We start from the raw sequence: 22,536 nt of genomic DNA, 5'->3' as shown, positions 1-22,536 counted from the left end.
CATCTCATGTGATGCCAATGATGTACATGATCTGTTGTACCCAATGCCCATGCTCTTGGATATACTTATATTATGCACCTAATATGTTGAATGAAGCTAATAAATCATGTTTTGTGGTATGTCGTTGTCATTCCTGGTTGTGTACTTCAATTGTGTATATTGTTGTGAGATCATCAATGTATTTCCTATCACATGCCACTCCCCCTTCCAACGTCACAGCCCTTGCAAGTACTCCCTTTCCGGCAGCAATAAGTGAGTTGGCGTACCTGCGTCGTCGTCGATGATGGTCCATGACTTGCTGGTGGAGGATCGCGAAGAGTTTTGGAAAAGCTTGTAGCGCTGGGTCCATGTGGGCGAGCTGCTTGTGGTGGGTACGGAAAAGGCATTTTTCGCATACTCCAGGACGGCGGTCGCACTTCCGTCCGCCATCCTAATGAGCCCCAATATGAGAAAAAACAATTAGAACACATTGTTGCTCAATAACAATGACCAAGGAAAAGCGTTATGTAAACTCAAACGTTATTGAGCATCTCCTTATTATTACAGATTGACCTTTGTGTGCTCCTTTACCCACGTTTGGCAGCTTCTTTACAATTAATTTAGTGAGTATTTCATTTTCATACAGAATATTGGAGAGACATTGGGTGTTTTTTTTAGGAAATTCACGTTTGGGTCATATTTCATTCATGCAAATTAGGTATTTATAACCATTGAGGTTTCTCAGCGGATTGTGACTTCTGCATTTGGATTGGCGTAAGTGCTCTTTGGATTACTAATATTGGAGCTCTGCACTATTTTATGGTCTTAGCACTTCTTACATTCACCTTGTTTTTCTAACTTATTGCACACTCGACTGGTGTCTCTAGCTGATTTTTATCTTGATTATTCACTTTTCAATCAATTCACATTTGTTCATAATCTGTTGGTTGCAGTTTGGTGTTCATCACTCGGATTTGACTATTAGCAGGCACATCAGGCATTTTTACATAAGGCTTTTCGTTGGTTATTGGTATTGAGCAACAATGTGTGCTAATTGTTTTTTCTCATATTATATTTATGTCAGTCTTATATCATGTTCTTCCTTTATTAATAGTGCCCCTGAAGAAGGGATAACATCCCGAAATGCATTGGGCCTAACTAAGAAGACTCGCATACCACTGTTTATATCAAACACGAAAACTTTCTTTGGTTTTTTACTTTTCTTGATTCATAGCAATGTATGAAAATGCAAAAGTAATTGTGGTTACATTGTATATTTACCACTTTCTAATATTCATGATATATTCAACAATGAAATGAACATGATTTGCATCAATGAGTAATTTGATTTTTGTGACAAACTATCAGTGTTTATTACATTTCAACGTTTGATTATTAAATTGAATGTAATGATAATACATTCATTTGAGCAGTGCGTCTGGCATTCTAGTGGATTTCCACTAGCAGTTGCTTATTGATTTTGGGGCTGGCTGCCCATCCACCAGGCTGCACACGATCTTTGATTATATTTTGATACACCTAGCTAATTGACATTAAAAATAGGGTGTGCACTGACTACACTATTTTCTGCATTTCAGTCCTTCGCCAACCCTTAGCTGGTAGCACCCCGCTAATCATTCATCATGTCTTTTGACAGTATTTCAAATCTCACTGAGAATAGAGCAGAGATTCTCACATACACTAATGCTCTAGTACAAGACATTTATTCTTTGATTCAGGATGCACCATCATTCAATGCCCAAGGAAGTTCAGTATCACAGCAAATTAGACAATTGGAGTTCATTACTCGCAGAGCACTGAGCTAACGGTTACACGCATCCACACTCATTCAGTACCACAAGGTCCAAAGAATACCATATGGACTACGGTTACCAATCAAACCTCTTCTCTACAAATTCCAATTTAACAAAGTATTCATGGAATAATGGCAGGCGGTTCTTAACAAGTGTTCACTTGATTTGATTTTACTGCTCATAGAGGAATTGTCAAGAACCATCAAAGAACTGGAGGAGGAAATCCACATCATTAAATCAGATTTATCTAGTCGCTGTGAAGCTGAGTACTTGTGAGTTAAACTAGATGACATCAACAGCAAACTTGATGCTTATGGTAAAGACATCCAAGATCGCAAATTGCGGAAATTCCGCAGAGACACTATTGACTATAAGCTGAACGAGGTCTACACCTGGGCAGAGGTGTACGCCCGGAGACGCCCATATCAAAAACCAAATACATCTTCTCAAGAGTCAGTGGTTTCTGACAATGATTTGGATCCTTCTAGACCACCAGCAGCAGCTCAACTTACATCTATCACTCAGAGTGGAGCAGAGGCAATGGCACAAACTTCATCTTCATCAGTCCCCACTATTTCTTCTTCTTCTTTTTTAGAGAAGGGCCCAATCAGTGGCAGACCTCCAGACACAAAAAAACAAGGAGGAGCAAAAAACACAGACAAAGAAGCGAAGGATACAGAAGCAGAAGCACGTAGCATGAGGAGTCGAGGAAAACCCTTGTCATAAACATTTCCTCTAAACAGTTGACGGAAGCTGAAGAAGCGGTCCTTAATAAAGGCACATCTTTTGTGCCTATTTATCATACCAATCATTTGGAATTGGAAGTCTCTACCTTCAGATTTATGCGCAATTTGAGATTGAAACACTTTTTCACCAATGTGGTTCCTACTCCCATACAGCCATAACACCGGCAATGCAAGAAGTGGATCCAGAACTGCGTCCCTTCAAACCCAAAAGCATATTCATGTCACCCGTGTCTCACAAATTATTGGACACTTTTGAATCATTAGTACGTCATGACCTAGCTAAATTGAATTTACATCCTTTAGTTAAAACCAATCTCAAGAAAAATGAAATGAATATTTTACGTCGACTCAGTGCTGATGAGGACATTACTTTCCCAATGGCTGACAAAGGAGGAGCTCTTGTCATTATGGACACCAGTTTCTATGTACAAAAGGTGATGCAACATCTGTCAGATACTTCCACTTACATCAAATTGGAACAGGATCCTACTACTATGATTATGGACACTCTCAACCAGATATTGGATAAAGCGCAAAACATGGAGTGGATTCATACGTCTTTACGCAACTTTTTGACGGTACAGTACCCTAGAAGACCAAAATTGTCTATGCTTCCTAAGGTGACAAAAGTCTAACTGATCCTCCGTTTCGCCCGATAGTTTCTGGCTGTGAATCTATTTTTGCACAGGCAGGACAACTAGTCGATCACTTTTTGCAAAAATGTGTGCAATCCTGGCGCAGTTATGTGAAAGACACCACCCATTTTCTGAATCTTTTATGACAGCAGCAAGATCACCTACAAACATCATGGTTAATGTGTACAATTGATGTTACATCTTTGTACACTTCTATACCGTTAAAAGAGGGAGTTGAGGCCTGTGAATGGGCTCTATTGCAATTGCCAAAAATCTGTGTCAACAACATTTTTTTGTTGGAATTACTTACCTTTTGTTTGCAACACAGTTACCTGAAATGGCAAGATGAATTTTATTTGCAAGTGAGTGGAACCTCTATGGGTTTTCCGGGGGCTCCTTCATATGCAAATACCTTTATGGCGCAATTTGAGAATGACAACATCTTTACACACGATGCTTGGAAAAGTGATCTGGCATTTTACGTCAGATTCATTGATGACATATTCCTTATTTGGAAAAATTCGAAAGAATCATTGGAATTATGTATTTCAGAATTGAATACCAAACATGAGAGGATCAAGTTCACCCATTCGATCAGCCAAGATACCATTTCTTATTTGGACGTGTTGATCAAGAAACCAAACCAACTGACAGGAATAATCTCTTATTATATTCCAGCTTTCATCCACCTACGCTCATCAAGAATTTGCCGTACTCACAAATGTTGAGAGTGAAACGCATAACTTCAAACATCAACACACTACAGAATGCTCTTCAAAAACAACAGGATAAATTTCTTGATCGTGGTTATCCTATTCCCATCTTGACTGAAGCGGTTAACAAAACATCCTTCAAAGAACGTGAGAAATTGCTGGAGCCACAGCCCAAGAGCGAATCCAGTCGCTTGGTATTTGTATCCAAGTTCTCAACGCGATCACATTTTATCAAAAAAAACATCAGATCCAGGTGGGATCTCCTTAAACAGGAACCTGATTTCAATGGATTATTTGATGCAAACCCTCTTTTTGCTTACACTCGCAGTAAAAACATTAAAGAAATACTCTCTACAGAGAAATTAAAAGAACAGGTCTTTCATGGAATGCGCAAATGCCATAACTGCGTTCACTGCAATAATGTCATGACTGGGAATATCATCCATCATCCCCAGTCAGGCAAAGCTATTTCATTAAAACACGATGGGGATTGTAATTCGCTTAATGTTATCTACACAATCAAATGTCCTTGTGGACCATTATACGTGGGCAAAACTTCACGTAAATTAAAAGTCAGAATTACAGAACATAAAAGTACTATTCGTACTAAATCTACTAAATCATACTTTCCGTCTCATTGGTCAGAACAGCGACATACAAATGCACAGTTGCAGTTTACAATACTAGAATCTTTGGTATCCACTGTTGACCAGTATCCACACACACTGCTAGCGCAAAGGGAAGCTTGGTGGATAAAGTATCTTCAGACTTTAGTCTCAGGAGGTTTAAATGATCGAATTGAATTACAATGTTTTCTATAATGTATACAATATATTCTTCTGTGAGCTATGCCGTTGGCCCTTGTCTGCAGTTTTGTACATTTGCCTTCTACTGAGTCAAATGTCACTGCTTATGTTTGAGTCCCCTCGACAATGGATAACATCATTCTGCCTGTTCAGCAGTCTTTTTGCTGTTTCCTTTTGTCTATTTTCATGATGCTCTACATTTAATTCACTGGTGGTGGCTGCAGGTACCTGCATTTTTTCAACTGTTCTTTAATCTTTTTTAACTATCTTTATGCTAGTCCTACACTTTTGTCACTTATAATTTTTCTTAGTCACAGGATTTGTTTTTCAACTTATAGCACACCCTTTTTCTTCTTTAGTTATTTACTTTTGGGATTCATCCGAGTATTGGAGCAGTTATTCTATAGGATCTCGGTTTGTCATTACAACGTTTGCAGCATGATAGCACCATGGGCGTTGTTAACACATTAGAGCTAAGTGTTTCAGCTTTTTATTACTGTTATGCATTTAGCTTCAGACAATTTTTAATCCTTCATTTTTATTGAGGTTTCATGGGGTCGAGTCATACTGTTTTGTATTCGCTCAATGAATACACTCTATCTTCCGATTTGACCACTTTAAGATGTCCGACGTACTTGGTCCTCTTTCTATATTAATGACTACGTTACGCACGTGTATTTACTCGTCTACTCCGCGGGTTTGTCACAAATACCGCGGACTTCGTCTTCGTGTGGAACTACTTTGAAATAGCCAAGCGACATAGTAAGTACTCAGCAGTGCTCTTTTGGCAGAGTTTGACGTTTGGTGGTTTATCCACAGATTTATCTCATGAGTGAATTGCTCAGTCTTACAGGACACGTTTGTGTTCTTATGTTTTAGATTATCTTTCCGTTACATATCGCGGAGGGTTTCCTGCCCATGGACATATGAGTGGATTCTTCCATTTAGAATACTTAGGATCATCACAATTAAGGTACTTTTGTGGTATTCAACGCTAGAGGCTTATTTAATCTCTGTAGCGTTTAAACTCGAATGTTATTGAGCATCTCCTTATTATTACAGATTGACCTTTGTTTGCTCCTTTACCCACATTTGGCAGCTTCGTTACAATTAATTTAGTGAGTATTTCATTTTCATACAGAATATTGGAGAGACATTGGGTGTTTTTGTCCAGGAAATTCACTTTTGGGTCATATTTTATTCATGCAAATTAGGTATTTATAACCATTGAGGTTTCTCAGCAGATTGTGACTTCTGCATTTGGATTGGCGTAAGTGCTCTTTGGATTACTAATATTAGAGCTCTGCACTATTTTAAGGTCTTAGCACTTCTTACATTCACCTTGTTTTTTCTAACTTATTGCACACTTGAATGGTGTCTCTAGCTGATTTTTATCTTGATTATTCACTTTTCAATCAATTTACGTTTGTTCATAATCTGTTGGTTGCAGTTTGGTGTTCATCACTTGGATTTGACTATTAGCAGGCACATCAGGCAGTTTTACATAACGCTTTTCCTTGGTCATTGTTATTGAGCAACAATGTGCGCTAATTGTTTTTTCTCATATTATATTTATGTCAGTCTTATATCATGTTCTTCCTTTATTAATAGTGCCCCTGAAGAAGGGATATCATCCCGAAATGCATTGGGCCTAACTAAGAAGACTCGCATACCACTGTTTATATCAAACACAAAAACTTTCTTTGTTTTTTGACTTTTCTTGATTCATAGCAATGTATGAAAATGCAAAAGTAATTGTGGTTACGTTGTATATTTACCACTTTCTAATATTCATGATGTATTCAACAATGAAATGAACATGATTTGCATCAATGAGTAATTTGATTTTTGTGACAAACTATCAGTGTTTATTACATTTCAACGTTTGATTATTAAATTGAATGTAATGATAATACTTTAATTTGAGCAGTGCGTCTGGCATTCTAGTGGATTTCCACTAGCAGTTGCTTATTGATTTTGGGGCTGGCTGCCCATCCACCAGGCTGCACGCGATCTTCGATTATATTTTGATACACCTAGCTAATTGACATTAAAAAATAGGGTGTGCACTGACTACACTATTTTCTACACACCCAGGTCTGACACACCCAGAGATTCGTGACTTCCTACAAAACATGACAGAAACTTGTTAATGAATGAGAAAACTCATCTAATGAGCAATGAGCAGGATCTTTTTCTTGAAGATGTGCTGGATGTCCTTGAGAAGAAATAATTCATAGATACAGTACTAGGCTTAATATTCTTCAGAAATCCTACTTAAATTTGCCAGGTTCGAAAGTGAGTTTACGCGTTGCTTGAAAATGTGCAAAGGTACAACTATGAGCCTTCAGGTTTCACTCCCCCTTCAGCTCAGGAGTGCAGACAATACACTTCCATTTTCTGGGGGGACATATTGAATCCTCCATCTTCTACCACGTCACACTTGATGCCATCCAAAATGGACCCCACTATCCTTAGCAATCAGACTAACACCATAACACTTCTCACTCACGCAACAAGAATCACTATTCTTGCTGCCATTGCCACTTTACATACATGCACTCAACATGCACACAGAATGTCATTGAATAGATCTCTGTTCACATCTGAGTGGTACTGTATACAAGTGCAGCTGGTAAGCTGCATTTCTTCTTAAACTGAAAAGATGTCTGCTCCATATTATCAATCCACAAAAATATTAGTATGCTGACAACCTAGTACAGAGTCAATAGTCCTAGGTCAATAAAGAGGGCACGCTTAATGCAACCCTTTACGTCACAGAACAGGTTCTGGGCTATGGAATTGCCACGGGAGACCTAAGCCTCTGATAACACACTACATTAGCATGTCAACTGGGATCGCAAATGTCAGGATGAATCACTCAATCAGGGGTTTGTATAGTGTGGCTACCCGTAAGGGTCTCAAGGATAATACTTTTAAATGCAGCCAGATGAACCATGAGAGGAACCCTCTTGCCGCAAAGCTCCACCAAATTGTAAAGGACACTCCATTTAGAAACAAAGTTATCCTGGGAGGTTTTTCTTCTCTTGTGCCCTAGCCACATAATAAGTAGTATGCCACTAAATGGGAATTACAGAAGGCTTCAGTGTTGAATAAGGACCAAACAACGTGGGATAAACAAGCAATTTTTATGTAATCTCACTGCAAGGAGACAGGTTCAACAGCAATGTCCAATAAAGGCCGAGAAAAAAGGGGCTTAAAATGAATTTGAGATATATTGCAATGTCAGGGAATAAGTATCCGATGCATTTCTAATACGAACACTTATATATTCGGTATCAAAACTTCACAGATCATGGAGATTTATTTTGGATTAGCAGAAGCAAAATGCCCATGGTACAGGATTAATGACGCAACTCTCAAAAAATAGAAAGCACAACAAATATATAATTTTCATCCAAAGTATAGCTCCTAAATTAAATTAATTCACTGGAGTCAGATTCAAAGGGATGCAATAAGAATTTATTTAACTGCCACAGAGGTATAAAAAGAGCATGGGGTTCTTCTTAGATTGTACGACTGAATTGTTGCAAGAAAATGAGTGTTTTATCTTATATAGATAACATATGCATCACAGATGATTATCAACATCAACTCGAACATGTAGGCGGAATAACCACTATAGATTCATTTTGTAAATGTTTTTTACATTTCCCCCCAAAATGTACAGTACAATAATAAACGTACATTTGTTGCTCGAGGATCAAATTTTCAATCAAAATACAATACAAGTTCATAATATCCAATACTTTTTAAAGGCCAGAAAAACTGCATCCTTGTGAATAGTAAATCAAAGGCCCTTTTTAAAGTTATCAATCAAAATGCAATACAAATTAATGAGATCCTATATACTTTTAAAACCAGTAGAGCAACGATTCAGCCTTATGCCAAGAGAGTCAAAAATCCTTTTTAGATTTACACATCAGTAAGAAATTAATTTAAGTCTGAATCTGCTATCATTTACAGCTTCCTTTCATCTATATATAGATTCCCACATGCGCCTACTGAGTTTTTTCGCTATCTTGCCCTTTCTTGCATAGATCCCTTTCTCCAAATTATATATATCTAACAATTTAGCAAGCCATTGCTGAAAGGTTGGGGCTGATCCAGCCAGGCAGAGGCAATAATAATACGTAGGGCAGCCATAGCAAGAAACAGAAAATAATCAGCTGAATTTTGCCTTCTCCTCAGTTGGGTCTCCAGGAGTATTAAAGCTGGATCTAAGAGCATTTGTATATTCAAAGGTTCATCTATACATTTTTCTATTGCTTTTATTAAATTTACCAGCAGGGGGCAGGTCGAGAACATGTGAATTAGATCAGCTTCAGAGCTATCGCTCCGAGGACACCTGATTCCCTCCTGTCCACCCCACTGCGCTATCCTTGTGGGCGTATGGTACAGAAAATAGATCGTTTTAAAGTGCTGGGCCTGCAGTCTGCTGAGCATAAGATAGTTTGACCCAATTCTAAAGACTAAGAAAAGCAGTCCTGATCTATGCCCAGTTTGTCAGCCCACTTTTTCCCGTATTTATCCAGGTCATCCGGCTTAAATAGTTGCAGTTCGGCATACATTTTCTTAATAGTGCAATTCTCGCCCGCTCTTATAGCATCTATGATTACAGCTTTCTTAAAACCACACAGCCCTCTGTTTTCTCTTTAGAAAAGCTCCACAACTGCAGGTATTTAAAAAAAATTCTTATATTAGCACCATGCTCCTGCTGGATATCACTAAACATCCAAATCCCATCAGGGCCCATTAGATCCCCTAAAACCCGTCGCCCCTTCCCCTCCCATTGTAACATAGTTGTATCAGAAAACATTTCGGGGAGTGTTGGATTTCTGTATAACTGTGTGTAAAAATGAAATATTCCTAGGCCAATTTTCTTTTTGAATGTGGCCCAGATCTTATGTGCGGCCACCAGGGCCTTGAATATTGTTTTTTCATAATAGCTTGGTTCGGTAAATTTTAGAAAACAATTGATCGCTTTCTCACATAATAGTAGTTCATATACATCAGGAGAGCCTGAGTTATCCCTGGAGTCTCCCACAGCCCTTCCAAATAGGCCAGCCATATATTGTAGAGTTGAAGCCCAATAATACATCTTAAAATCTGGGACTGCCGACCCTCCTCTCTCGCTAGACAGTGACATATATCTTATAGCCTGCCTGGTTTTTTCATGAGCCCATATAAACCTATTCACAATGTGCTCAAGTATCATAAGCCAATGCTTCTCAAACTCTAATGGTATGACCCCGAAGAGATAGAGTACCTTGGGGGGGGAAAACCACCTTTACCACATTGCTGCAGCTGACCAGTGACATATGGAGATTATTCAATCTATCAAAATCTTTTTGGGCTTTCCCTATAATTGGTTCAATATTTTTTCCCACTAACTTCCCCAGCTCTGGAGTTATTTCAATACCCAGATGGACAGCTGAATCCACCACCCGTAAATCTTCTAGTTTAGTCCATTTATTTTTGACTATCAGCGTCTTCTGGCTATTTAATACATACCAGGAAATCACTCCAAAAACTTGAGCCTCTTCTTCTATTGCGACCATCGTGTCTTGGGGGTTAGGGTGACCACAGCGAAATCGTCCGTGTAGGCCAATATTTTGGTCTCCAACCCATGATAACACATAGGTCTTATTCTAATGGTGGCGCCCAGCTTCCTTAACAGGGGATCCATGTATAAAGCAAAAAGGAGGGGTGAGCAGGGTCACCCCTGCCTTGTACCTCGTTTAATTATCAGCAGTGCCATGTATCCCCCATTTACTCTGATCCGAGGCTTCAGTGCTTTATATAAAGCCTGAATTGCCTGGATATAGTTGCTCCTGATCCCAAACCATTTTATAACATCCCAGAGGTAGTCCCAGGAAACCCTATCGAATGCTTTTTCAGCATCCATGAGTATTAAAGCCATAGGATCCCCTGAGACCTCCGCTACATCGAATAGGGTTATAACTCTTCGGGTATGTTTTGTAGTACCCCATCCGGGGATAAAGCCATGCTGGCTGGGATGAACAATTTTCCCAATTATTTGATTCAAACGGGTTGCCAAGGCCTTTGAGTACATTTTAACGTCAGCTTTTTTGGCCTGTATGAGCCCGGTTCTCTAGGAGGCTTGCCCTTCTTTAAAAACGCAATGATATCCTCCCCAGCCCATGACTCGGGGGTTGAGCAGCCTTGCTGAGCTTGACCAATTATAGTCACCAGATCCGGTCCAATAGCCTCAGGAAATGTTTTATAAAACTCTAAGGGGATTAGATCCGGTCCGCAGCTTTCCCGGACGGATGACTCCCTAATGCTCCATACATCTCATCCTGGGTCAGCGCTATAGCAAGTGCCTCCCTATCTTTGGAATCAATACTTCGCTTCGAAATTCCCTGTAGATAGTCTTGATTTAGTCTCTGTTCCCCTCGTTGTTCTTCCCTGTACAGATCCTCATTAAATTGGGGGAAAGCTTCCCGGATGCCTAGTGAGCCGTCTATTAGCTTTCCACTTCTGTCCATAATATCCCTTGTGATGTATTTATTATGGGTACTGTATCGATCCCCCTGTTTCTGACCCTTGTCTGGTTAATAATTAACTAGCAGCCATTCAACTGCACAGAAATCCGTTATCTGATTAGCCACACAACGGCACAGAAGCCCGTTATCTGATTAGGTCATAGCGCATGCCATCATTAGTCAAGCACTATTCCTCCAGCCCCCTAATAGGCATACGGTGTTCTCAAAACAAATCAAACCTACCACGATCTGGGAAATCCCCACAGCCATTGTTTTGATTTAGCCGAGAATTTCAGTAAAGAATGTGCGAACGATCAAGTTCGTATGACATCCTTATTGACGTATTTATGTCCATCCTTACGTCAATCCCGGCACCTTTCAGGTATAAATAATACCGACATTGCCTTAAGCAAACACACGAGGTGGTGACAAGATTGGAGCAGCGAGACTTGCCGAGGACCCCAGCTGACAGCGAAGCCCACAGACGCTGCCCCTCCTTTCTGACGCGCTGAGAGAGAGAGACGCTGCCTTTTCTCCTGCCGAGAAATCCAGCTCCGGCGCTTCCAAGCAGCCCTCGCAGGCAGCTGGAATATCAAGACCTGAGATAGAGATACCAGCCCTCCAGCCTTCTAAATCCCAGGTACTGAACTGAATCATCCTTTGTAGAGAATTCTTGAAGCAGACCCTTGGCAAAACAAACTTAACTTAAACTGCTACTTATCTACTCCCGCCACGTATTAGGCTTAGGTCAGGTACATTGGGGTAGGCGTAGTTAGAAGCACCAGTTGAGTACGATTAGTCAATGTATATATGTATGTATCTATTTTATCCATTTTAAGTATCATATGGCTAAGAAACCATATCAATGCTTTTACAGTATTATTTTATAATTCTGTTATTACTGTATGCACTTTACTTAACTATAAGTATTGCAATAATAGCGATTCATTTCTCTTGTATGAGAAAAGAGACTGATCAATAAATAACATCTTTTTATTGAACACGCCCGTCTCTTCCTTTTCTCTACAATCTGGTGAAACTAAGAATGCACTGAACTGACTGAGTAAAATAAGTTGTCTTTTGTTTTCACACGACTCTAGAGATACACTCTTGATTAGGGGAGAGCAAAGTTGTCATGTTCTATGGTTGTCAGAAACTAAATCCCTTCTTGTCTATCCAGGGAAGTTAAACTCCTCCTTGTCTATTCGAGAAAGTTTCTAGTGAACTCTGAGCTAGCTGGCAAACAATAAACTTTAAGTCTAATATCGACAGTAGAAGACCTAGTTAACCTCTGTCCTACGTCTATACTATTGAAGATATTATTCCAATGCGCAGAGCCTATTGGGATGATAGGAACTACACTACACCCTGATCTCTCCAGCCATATTTTTTTTCCGAAGTCGTACTGCCAGGGTATGTCTCACCCTTTCACTAAACTCATAGCATAGTTCCCTTCTCGCAAAAAAGTTTTCAGCAGCCTTGCTTGGCGCGATATCCCCTATTTCCGCCTTTGCTATTGCCAACTTAAACATTATATCCTCCAGTGGTTTACTCATTCGTATCGCGCTTGCAAGTTCCACTTCCACATCCACTAATACCTTACATAGTGCATTCATCCATTGACCCGCCCTCTTCTGCCGGCCCAAACGACAACTCAGTGTCTCTCCCCTAACCATGGCTTTGAAGGCATCCCAGACATTCCCTGGAATGGCACTCTATCTATTGATCTCCAAGAACCCCTTGATCCATTCATTCATATGAGTCAAGTATTCTGGATCTTTTAAAAGACCACGCTCAAAGGTCCAGCACTTCTCTTGACTTTCCCCCCTCTACCAGAAATTGTTAGAACTAGGGGATTATGATCTGAGATTATCCAGGGGGCAAGATGACCGCTGACTGACTTATGTGAGAGTCCCTGTCTGTGCTCTCTCCCTCGAGCAGCCTGATGGATTAATTTAAACCGGGGAATGTCGAGGATATGCCGCTGTGCACTAACCTGATAGAGCAGCTGCTTACCTGTGGCTCTCGCTGGAAGCTGAGGGTACTTTCAGCAATTTTGGAAATGCTGCAGGAGTTTGGAACCGCCATCGACTCTGGGTGTCCTTCCTGCGGGGGACTGATGGCGCCCAAAACAACTAGGTTCACGAAAACCGAGCCCCGAAAGACCCGCCAAAGGAGACCGGCTTGGCGGCGAAGGGACCGGAGCAAAATCGTCGAGGTGCACCATTGAAGAAAACTGAAGCTGAGTAAAACACATGGAAGCCTCGGCAGTACGGCGTGGATGGCGGGTCCGGACGGCGTGCAGTGGGTGGTGAGAACTTGATGAGCCAGCCTACAGTCGCAGAGGCTTTTGCGGCCACTGCGGCGGCTGGAAATAATAACTCAATGCAAGCGACATGCCCAGAGGAGTCCAGTATGAGTGACGCAGTTCCCCCAGACTCAGACCCATCTAAAGAGGCAGCGCAGCAGCCCAGACTGGAGCGGAAGATGCCGGAGGAGGAGGAGCGGTCTGAATCTGTTTTGGGGTCCTGTGAGCAACCGGGACAGTTCTCCCAGGTATCAGCGGCATGGCCGGACTGGGAACCAAATCCGGCCCTGGCAAAGTGCTCGGCCGGCCCCCGGGTGGGGGGAGGTTGGGGGTGCGACGAGCTCTATGCCGGGGCAAAAACGGCCCTGTAACAAAAACAGCCCCCAGGGGCCCAAAACCGGCCCCCACCCTTGCGGCGCACCGGTGCCCACAACGGCCAGTCCGGCCCTGACCACCGGTACCACAGAGCATCACTCAAGGTAACAAATGCAACTCTGCAGGAAATGTGTTGGTTCCTCTTGACAGAGAATTAGTAGTAATTACACCGATGATTAGTACTGAAAGCGGTGGCTCTGATGGGAGCGGGACTTGCTTGGCGGCTCAGGCTTGGGCAAAAAAACCTTGAAAACTGATTTGGTGGAACTCTGTGAACATGCAGTCAAGGAGACTGAAGAGGTAAGGGGGCTGCAGGTTTAAATTCAATAGCCTTGCATTCTCCTGAAGGGGATAAATGTTTTTCTTTATACGATGCTACGGACATCTCATCTACAAGCAATGGGAATACTTCTCAAGGGTCTGATTCAGGTGACTCCTTTGGGGACTCCTCTACTACTCAAAAGATTCAATGTTTGAGGACCTTATCCCAGATGCTGAGGTCTAAATCTAGAACCAGCCCTTCTAAGAGCCCTTCTAAGAGTGATACTCCAATAGCTACGGCTAAGAAACTTAAACTGGATTACTCAGCGACAACCCAAACGTATGCAGAAGAAGGGGAAATGGCGGTACATGAGAAGTTGTGTAGCCCAGAGGATTCTTTTGCCCTGCCTGCTTCTCAGCCACTAGAACTAGTGTACTGCACTCTAAAGCAGATGCAGGGGAGGCAAGATCAGAATGTCGGAGGGCAGATCAAGCGACCAAGAAACTGCAGGGATCACTCCGAAAAGTCAATAAACTGTGCTCTGATATGGCTGAAAGGTCACTCAAGACGAAGAAAGAACCGTCGCTCTGGAAGATTAAATGGGGAAGCTGCAAGGCTTTAAAGAGACACAAGAGAAACAGTCCAAAGATGTGATGTGGAAACTCGATGATTTTGAGAATTGGCAGCTCAGGAATAATGTGAGACTGCTGGGCATCGCCGAAAAAACAGGAGAGAACATTATGTCCTTTGTAGTTATACTTTTAAAGGGAGCATTTCCGGATCTGGCCCAATGGAACTGGGACATTGAGGTCCAGCGAGCGCACCATTTTCCTTTAAGCCAAAGGAAAGCTAATGCTGCCATACAGGGGGAGCGCCCCAGAGCCATTCTTGTTTATGTCGGTAATTTTCTCCTTCGACAGGCAATTCTGGACAGAGCACGACCAGAAGCAAAATGAACATATGAGGGCCATAGTTTTTTTGCCCGTCCTGACTTTTGTCACATAACGGTCGAAAGGAGATGGAGACTCGAACAGCTGATAACCCCCTTTCAGGGGATAGGGTGCGAATCCTATTTTTTATTCCCCACTCGGATCAAGGTTATTGTAAAGGGAAGGGTGCGTATGTTCTTTTTTGAGGTAAAAGCCCAGGAATATTTGTCCGAGCTGAAGGGGAGAGAGGGGGCACTGGGGGCGGGGTTTAAGTGTAGCTAGCAGGATTAAAAAAGAGATCACTTTAAGGAATTAGTTTTTGCACTCTGTAAGACTTTTATCTGCATTACAGAGGCACTTAGCTACGCTCCTTTCATGTTTTACTTGTGGCTGAGATTTCCCTCTCCCTTACTATTTTTTTTGTTTTTCCCTTCTTCTTTCTTTAGCTATGATTAAAAGGCACAAATGAGGCACAGGGTGCGTATATGGAGTTTGGTTGCTCGGGGGAGTCGGCAGCGGCTCGAGTTGAGAGTTACAGCGCCCACTCATAGTTCATGCTTGACCTATTTACCTGTGTGGGGTGCGGGGCCAAGAATGAGAGTTCGGGAGGGAGGTTACGGTACAGCACAGCACAGCACATTACTTGAGGATGAATACAGTGAATACAAGGAATTAATACAAGGTACATCTGAAAACAAGGGATCAAAGAGTTGAAACAAAAGAGCAAAGATACCATAATTTAGGGATCACGAAGGGCAAGGTGGCTAATATTAAGCGATGAGTCTGCGTATTGCCTCAATTAATAGTTGTGGCCTTAATGAGCTGACCAAACGACAAAGGGCTGCAGTCATTTAGCAGGGATAATCTCATGGAACAGTTGGGCTTTAAACTAATTATTAATACCAAACAGGGTACTAGGACAAGAGGGGTTGCCATCCTCTCTCACCGAAATGATGTTACCTTTAAGAAGAAAGTAGCCGATAAATGGAGCTGGTGGGTGTTGGTAGAATGTGGCACGAGGAAACATTCTCGTTATGCTCCATCTATGGTTCTACTGGGGATGATCCCGAAGTTTTAGAATTCCTGGATGTCAAATTAGCCTCTTGGCCCTTGTCAGTTATTATGTGCTGGGATTTAATTATTAATGGCTTGGGGGGTCTTTGACGAGGAGTGGGAAGTAGCTATTTGGGTAGAAAGAAAAGAGTCTATGGGGCACTTACCAATTTGGTTCAAAATAACGCGCTTATAGACATGTGGGTTTAGCTAAATCCCACTGACCCTGGTAGTAAATTTTTTTCTGCACCCCATAAGATTGTTACTAGACTAGATTACTTCTTCATGTCTTACTCATTAAAATCAAGATGTATGATAGAAAAACACCCCCGGATAATCTCAGACCACAATAGATTCCAATGCAGGAAACAAACTAAAGTTCAGAAAATCTAATATTTGGATTGTTAGTATGATATTCCTAGGATATATATTATCAAGGTGGTGAGGTGGGTGAGGGGTGGTGGGGTTAGTTGAAAAGTTTAAATCAATTGAGCTTTTCAATACTCTAAGAAAATCAGCTTTTGGCCAAGCATATCGCAAGAACTACGTAGAAAAACTAAAATCACTCCTAGATTTACAGGGAAAGACAGGAATGAAGAGCACACTTAGATATTCATAGAGTTACAAAAAGAGTTGCAAAAAGATATTGTTGATTTTGCATTCTTTCAGACGCAGGACAACATGGGCAATTTTGGTGATAAGTATGATTTCTAGTGAGGCTAGAAACACACATCGAATGTATATTCATGGACAGACCACACCAATTACTTTACAATCACACTAGTACTTTGAATAAGAGAAACACTTTACTCCAGTAGAAAATATTCTCACAGCATTACAGAAAGCAATCATTAAAGAATGGCCAGTGGCAGAAAGAAAGGAAGATCAACATAGTCAGTGGTGGCTCCTCTGAACTTGTGTTCTTATCATTTTATTTTCTCCTACTTCCAACCACAGCTTTGTGTGAGGAGGCAGGGGCAGGGGAGGAGTGGTATCACCCTCCTAAAAATGCCCAATGACTGCTTGGAGTGCCCTCTCGTGCCACCCAAAACAGTCTTACGCACTTCGCATGTTCTCCATGCAGGTTGCATTACAGCCTATTAGGGGAAAATGCCCAGGCTTCCAGTCAGCACCCGAGCATCGAAAAATGGTGCTCAGACCAATCACAATGCTGCCAAGGTAGTGTTGTGATTGGCTGACTGGGAGCCTGGGTGTGTTCCTTGAGGTCAAGCGAGGGAAGGACTACAAAGGGTAGACGTGGCTAGGAAGCAGCATAAAAGTACATTTTAAAAAACAATTTTTTATAGCTACTTTCCACCCGTACTTCCCCCTTCCACGTCCTCCCTTCTACCGCCAGTGTCCTCCACCACTAACTCCGATCTGTGCCAGCCGCCACTGATCGTAGCCATAACAATATTCCTTTTAGAGGAAGAACCTAAAGCCAGTATCCCAAATTCCAGGGCTCTACAAATGAGATGGGTGCTATAGTCCATGGGCAGATAAATGTATCTATTTAATTTTAATATAATATGATATTGAGAATAAAAGTTTTTCTCCAATATAAGCACACAATTGCAAGTTCCCCATTGGCCAGGACAAGTATTTTATATAGGTGGCACAGCTCAACTCGTTGGTGGGCAAGAAAACTGAGATATATTCATCTGCTTGTGTAGCAGGGAGTAGTGTATGATGATACATCATTTAAAAGAAAAGAAAATACATATGAAGTCCTTAGGCGATTAAACTATGCAGATTGTAGAGTTGAATGCACTACTTTCAGCCTTGCAAACAACAATTTCTTCAGTCAACACATTGTTCCCAAATTTTTATTTTGTGAACATGTTTCCTATGTACATTTAACCCACTGGGAATGCAATGATTACAAAGACTCACTAGAGAAAAGGATAACAGGAAACCAACCCTGGGCTGCCTTCATAAGACAGGTTCCATTGGTTAAGCTACAACACACACTAGCCCATTAGAAGGTGGGAATTCCCTCAAAAGGAAAGTCTGCTGCCCACCAAACTGCTTAATCTGTGGGACAGGTGTGGTAGGTATCAGCAATGACCAGAGTTCAAAAAACTAAACTTGACCCGGAAATACACTTAGCAATCTAACATCACATTGTAGAACAGCCCTGCTTCTAGTTTTCCAGTAAAGTGTAACTACATACAGGGATAAGAGGGGCTCCCTAAATTTACAGTATCAAGTGTAGGCGATCAACACATACCGAATGAGTACGCCCAATCAGATTTAATTAGACCCGGTCATGATGAAATAGGTTTAGCTCATGTAAGAGTTTAAAGCAAATAGATATGTTCTGCTCCTACAGGGGGCCTCATTTATGAGAAATGACGCATCGCTGCGTGAAAGCAGCGATGCCTCACTTCTCAGTGCGCACTCCTTGCGGCATACCTGGTGCGTCATATTTAATCTATAACGCATCATGTCGCAAGGAGTTACAGATACATCAGTATTTCTGACGTATCTGTAAGCGCAAAAGTCACGCATTGCTGGGGCGTGTCACAAAAGTGACGCAACTCCAGCAATGTGTCCTCTCACATGGGGAAAGCCCCATGTGAAAGGGTTTGCGTCAGTCTTACGCCTGCTGTGAGGCAGGCGCAAGATTTTGACGCAACAGCGTCCTAAAAGTAACGCAGTGAAATCTCGTAGATTTCACTGCGTCACTATTACGAGGCTTTTTGCGGGGGAACGCCCCCTCTGCATACATTATACCTGACGCAGGTATAATGTAGCACAGGGGTTTACAAAGTGACGCATCTGCTTAGATGCGTCACTTTGTAAATAGTGCGCAACAGGAGGCATGTTTTACGCCGTCGATGCGTCACAAAAAGTGACGCATCGGAAGCGCAAAACTGACGCAAGGCCTCATAAATGAGGCCCAGGATTTTTAGCAACTTTACATAAGTTAGATGAGTGTTACTGGTGGCTTTTGCTGCCAAAGATGACCTGGCAGAATTTGCGACAGTGTAAGTTATGCAGGTAAAATCCTTCAATTGTGAATAGATCAAATGAAATGCCTCTTACTAAGGTAGATCAACAACTGGAGATTGATCATTCTGGTCCACTTAAGCAAATAAATCGGTATAAATACATATGTGCACGCCTCACATAGTCTGAAAGACGTATTGTGCTGAATAGGAATGGGTGAAGTGCACACTTTTTCCTTCAATCAAGGGTAGGTTCAAACTTCCAAAGTATTAGAACAGACACTTATCAAAGTGATGATGCATCTTCACTTTTCTAACCCCTTCACGCCAAATTCAAAAGGAGTGGTTCGGCAAAACAACAGCATGCTTAAACAAGTTGTCCCTGTGAGGGCTGTACCTTATGGAGCACATTGGCTAAATGACCTGTAGTATGCCGGAATCTGTATTGCTAAATGACTCGCCTTATAGAATTATTTGGCATGAGTATGTAAATCACTGACCCTTCCAGGAGATGATAATCCTCATGATCAGTCACACCTTTATCTTCTACAGGATTTGCAGTAAATCTGAGAAAGTCTGACTGCATCGCTAGCTGCTGTTTTTTTATGTCGCAAGCTGTGTTGACAACTACAGACCAGTGTTTGAACTTCTGTTCATAGACAAACTATTCGAAAAGGTGATGTTTAATCAGTTATCTGGCTCTTCAGAATCTCTGGAGCTGTTACATTCAATGCAGGCAAGCTTCTGTGCTGGCTACAGCAGAGAATGTCTAATTACAGCAGTGTTAGGTGCCTTATGCTAGTATGCCGATAAGGATGTTCTGGCAGCAGTCATTATGCTAGATCTGTTAGTAGTCTCTGATACTGTCAACCACCAGGGGTTGTTGAATCACCTGAATGGCTTCAGTATCAGGGTACCATTCATTTGGGATTGCAAAGGTGTTTAGCAAACTGGACCACTCAGGGTACTATGTGCCAATTTTTATCAGAAGTGGCCGTATTAACATCTGTCCTTCCACTTCTGTCTAATAAATTGAATATGGTTCTGCTGACGCATCTGATACAATCATTTATGCCTGACCGTCCGAAAGTATGCTGATGAGATACAGATGCTTTTCGAGGTTGATAGGGAACACAGAATAAAGGTGGAAAGTCTGTGCCACTGTATGGCCAATACCCAACAGTGTATGGCCAACACCCATATGAAGTGGAATGGTGGGAAACACAGATTCCAGCCCCACTGCCGCTTAAATCAGTCTGGAATCATGTGTTTTGGTCAACCACACTTAGCGAAAGCCTAGTCCAGTTGTGAAGAATTTAGGCGTGAAGATTGACACACCACTCACTATATCAGCCCAAATAAACTCTCTGACTAAAACCTGTCTTTAGAAATTACGGATACTAAGACATAAAATTAATCTCTTTACGTCTCAACAAAGAATTCTGATTATAAATGCTTTAATTTCAGCAAGGCTGGATTATTGCAATGCTCTATATCTGCATATTCCAGCTAAATTGATAAATAGACCCCCAGCAGGTTCTGAACGCAACAGCTTGACTCATACAATAAGAAATTGGAGTCCATATCACCAGTACTGGAAAATTTGCATTGGCTTCGGGTTGCATACACATTACATTAAAATCCCTGCACCTGTTTCATAAACCACTTCATTATCATTGCAGAAATCCACTCTTCAAAAGTTCCCTCTTTAGAAACCTAAATACAATCTGAGGTCGGACAGGGCCTGTCTTCTCAAAGTACTAATTGTTGTAACTATTACTTAACGTGGGAGAGCTTTCTCAGTGGCAAAAGCCAGAATATGGAACAGTATACTTTCGAATCTAAGAAAGGAAACATCCATCTTGAGTTTTCGAAAACAAATGAAGACATGGTTGTATACCCCTGTATCTAATGGTCCAGGATCCTGCTGTCCAGTTGATATTCATACACTCTAGAGCCTTGATACCTATCAAATTACAAATATATCTGCTGCTATTGGCTGGTTAACCAAAGATGGTGACTGAAAAGGTAGGAGAGCCGTAAGAATTTGGGCCAGTCCACAGCGTGCTTGTACCAGCTATAACAAAGGAAGGCATAAGTACCACCATTTTACCATAAAGAGACAGGTGTTGATCGAGTCATTGAAGCTATACCACGTGGAATATCCTGTACAATCACCCAGTGCTATTAACAACAAATAAAACAAGCTGGGCATCAAATAGAGCATGCACCTTGTGAAAGGCAACTCAGCCTGAGTGCAGATCAACATGGATGAGCACTCTAGTAGGTAAGAATCAATGACAGCACTCTGTAGACTTTATAGTACTACCATCAACATCACCAGACACTCTTGTTTTAGGTTTGCTGACCTCTGCAGACATATGGTCCAGATTTGTATATTTTATCAACCCATCAAGCCCATTCAATACATTTTTTTTCAAGCACTATGGACATTATTAAGATGTGGCCCGGAGGTCGGAACATTTCCAGGCTGCATCTCCATTTAATTTCTGACCACCACATTACAATGCTGGCAGTCACAAATTAAACCAGCTGGTCATTATGACTGGCGCCAGTCGGAGGTGGGCCCAGAATCTCGACGGGCGGCCTTTCAGCCCTTGGGATTATGATACTCCGTCTCCGGCAGGCTTTCCGAAATGGAAAGCCTGTCGTAAAGTGAGTATGGGGGCCCCTGGCAGAGCCCCTTTGCTTCTGTGGCCTCTGGTTAGTGGCCGAGGGGGGGGTCCTCAGGGGGCCTGCCACACGGTGCAGGGATGAACACAGACTCCCATTCCTTCAGGGATGAACACAGACTCCCATTTCTCTATGTGAGCTTGTGTTACGGCCTATTTACATTCGTAACACAAGCTCCCAAAAGGGTCAGGACTCCTGACCTGAGGTCAGTTGGTCCTGTTTCCACGTCTGTTCACACGATATCGTAATCACCTACTTATCTCAATAGCTACTTCATGGATCCATACTAAATCAGCTTCTTGAGTTCAGCTGTACTTTCATAGCATGTTTGGTGATTTTTGTTCAGCATTGTTTTCCATATTTTAGAGCCAAGAATCGTTTGGAAGGGAGAGAGAGACATGGTGTCTTCTGACACTTCAGGTAGGTGTTTGTCTGAGAGTGAAAGAGCTCTGCCGATTGATTCTCGTGGTGTCTGGATACCGCTGGGGGTTATGTTGTTCTAGTGTGATCCCTCTCAGTCCTGAACCCGGATGTTTTTTGGTATAGATATTTCTGTCTCAGAATTATTATTAACATATTTACGCAGTGCAAAGCTGCCCCAGCGATGGAGCGTCCCAGTGCTACCAAGAGTGTCCATAAGTAAAGACAGCCCGGGTAAAAGAGAGACAAATTACGCCGGGAAAAGCCAGGTCTTTATGGCTTTCCGAAAAGCTAAGTGATCTTGGAGCCCTCTAATAGCAG

The sequence above is a fragment of the Lissotriton helveticus genome, chromosome 3_1 (assembly GCF_964261635.1).
Source record: "Lissotriton helveticus chromosome 3_1, aLisHel1.1, whole genome shotgun sequence".
NCBI classification, from domain to species: domain Eukaryota; kingdom Metazoa; phylum Chordata; class Amphibia; order Caudata; family Salamandridae; genus Lissotriton; species Lissotriton helveticus.
Note: the sequence above shows the minus strand (reverse complement) of the source record.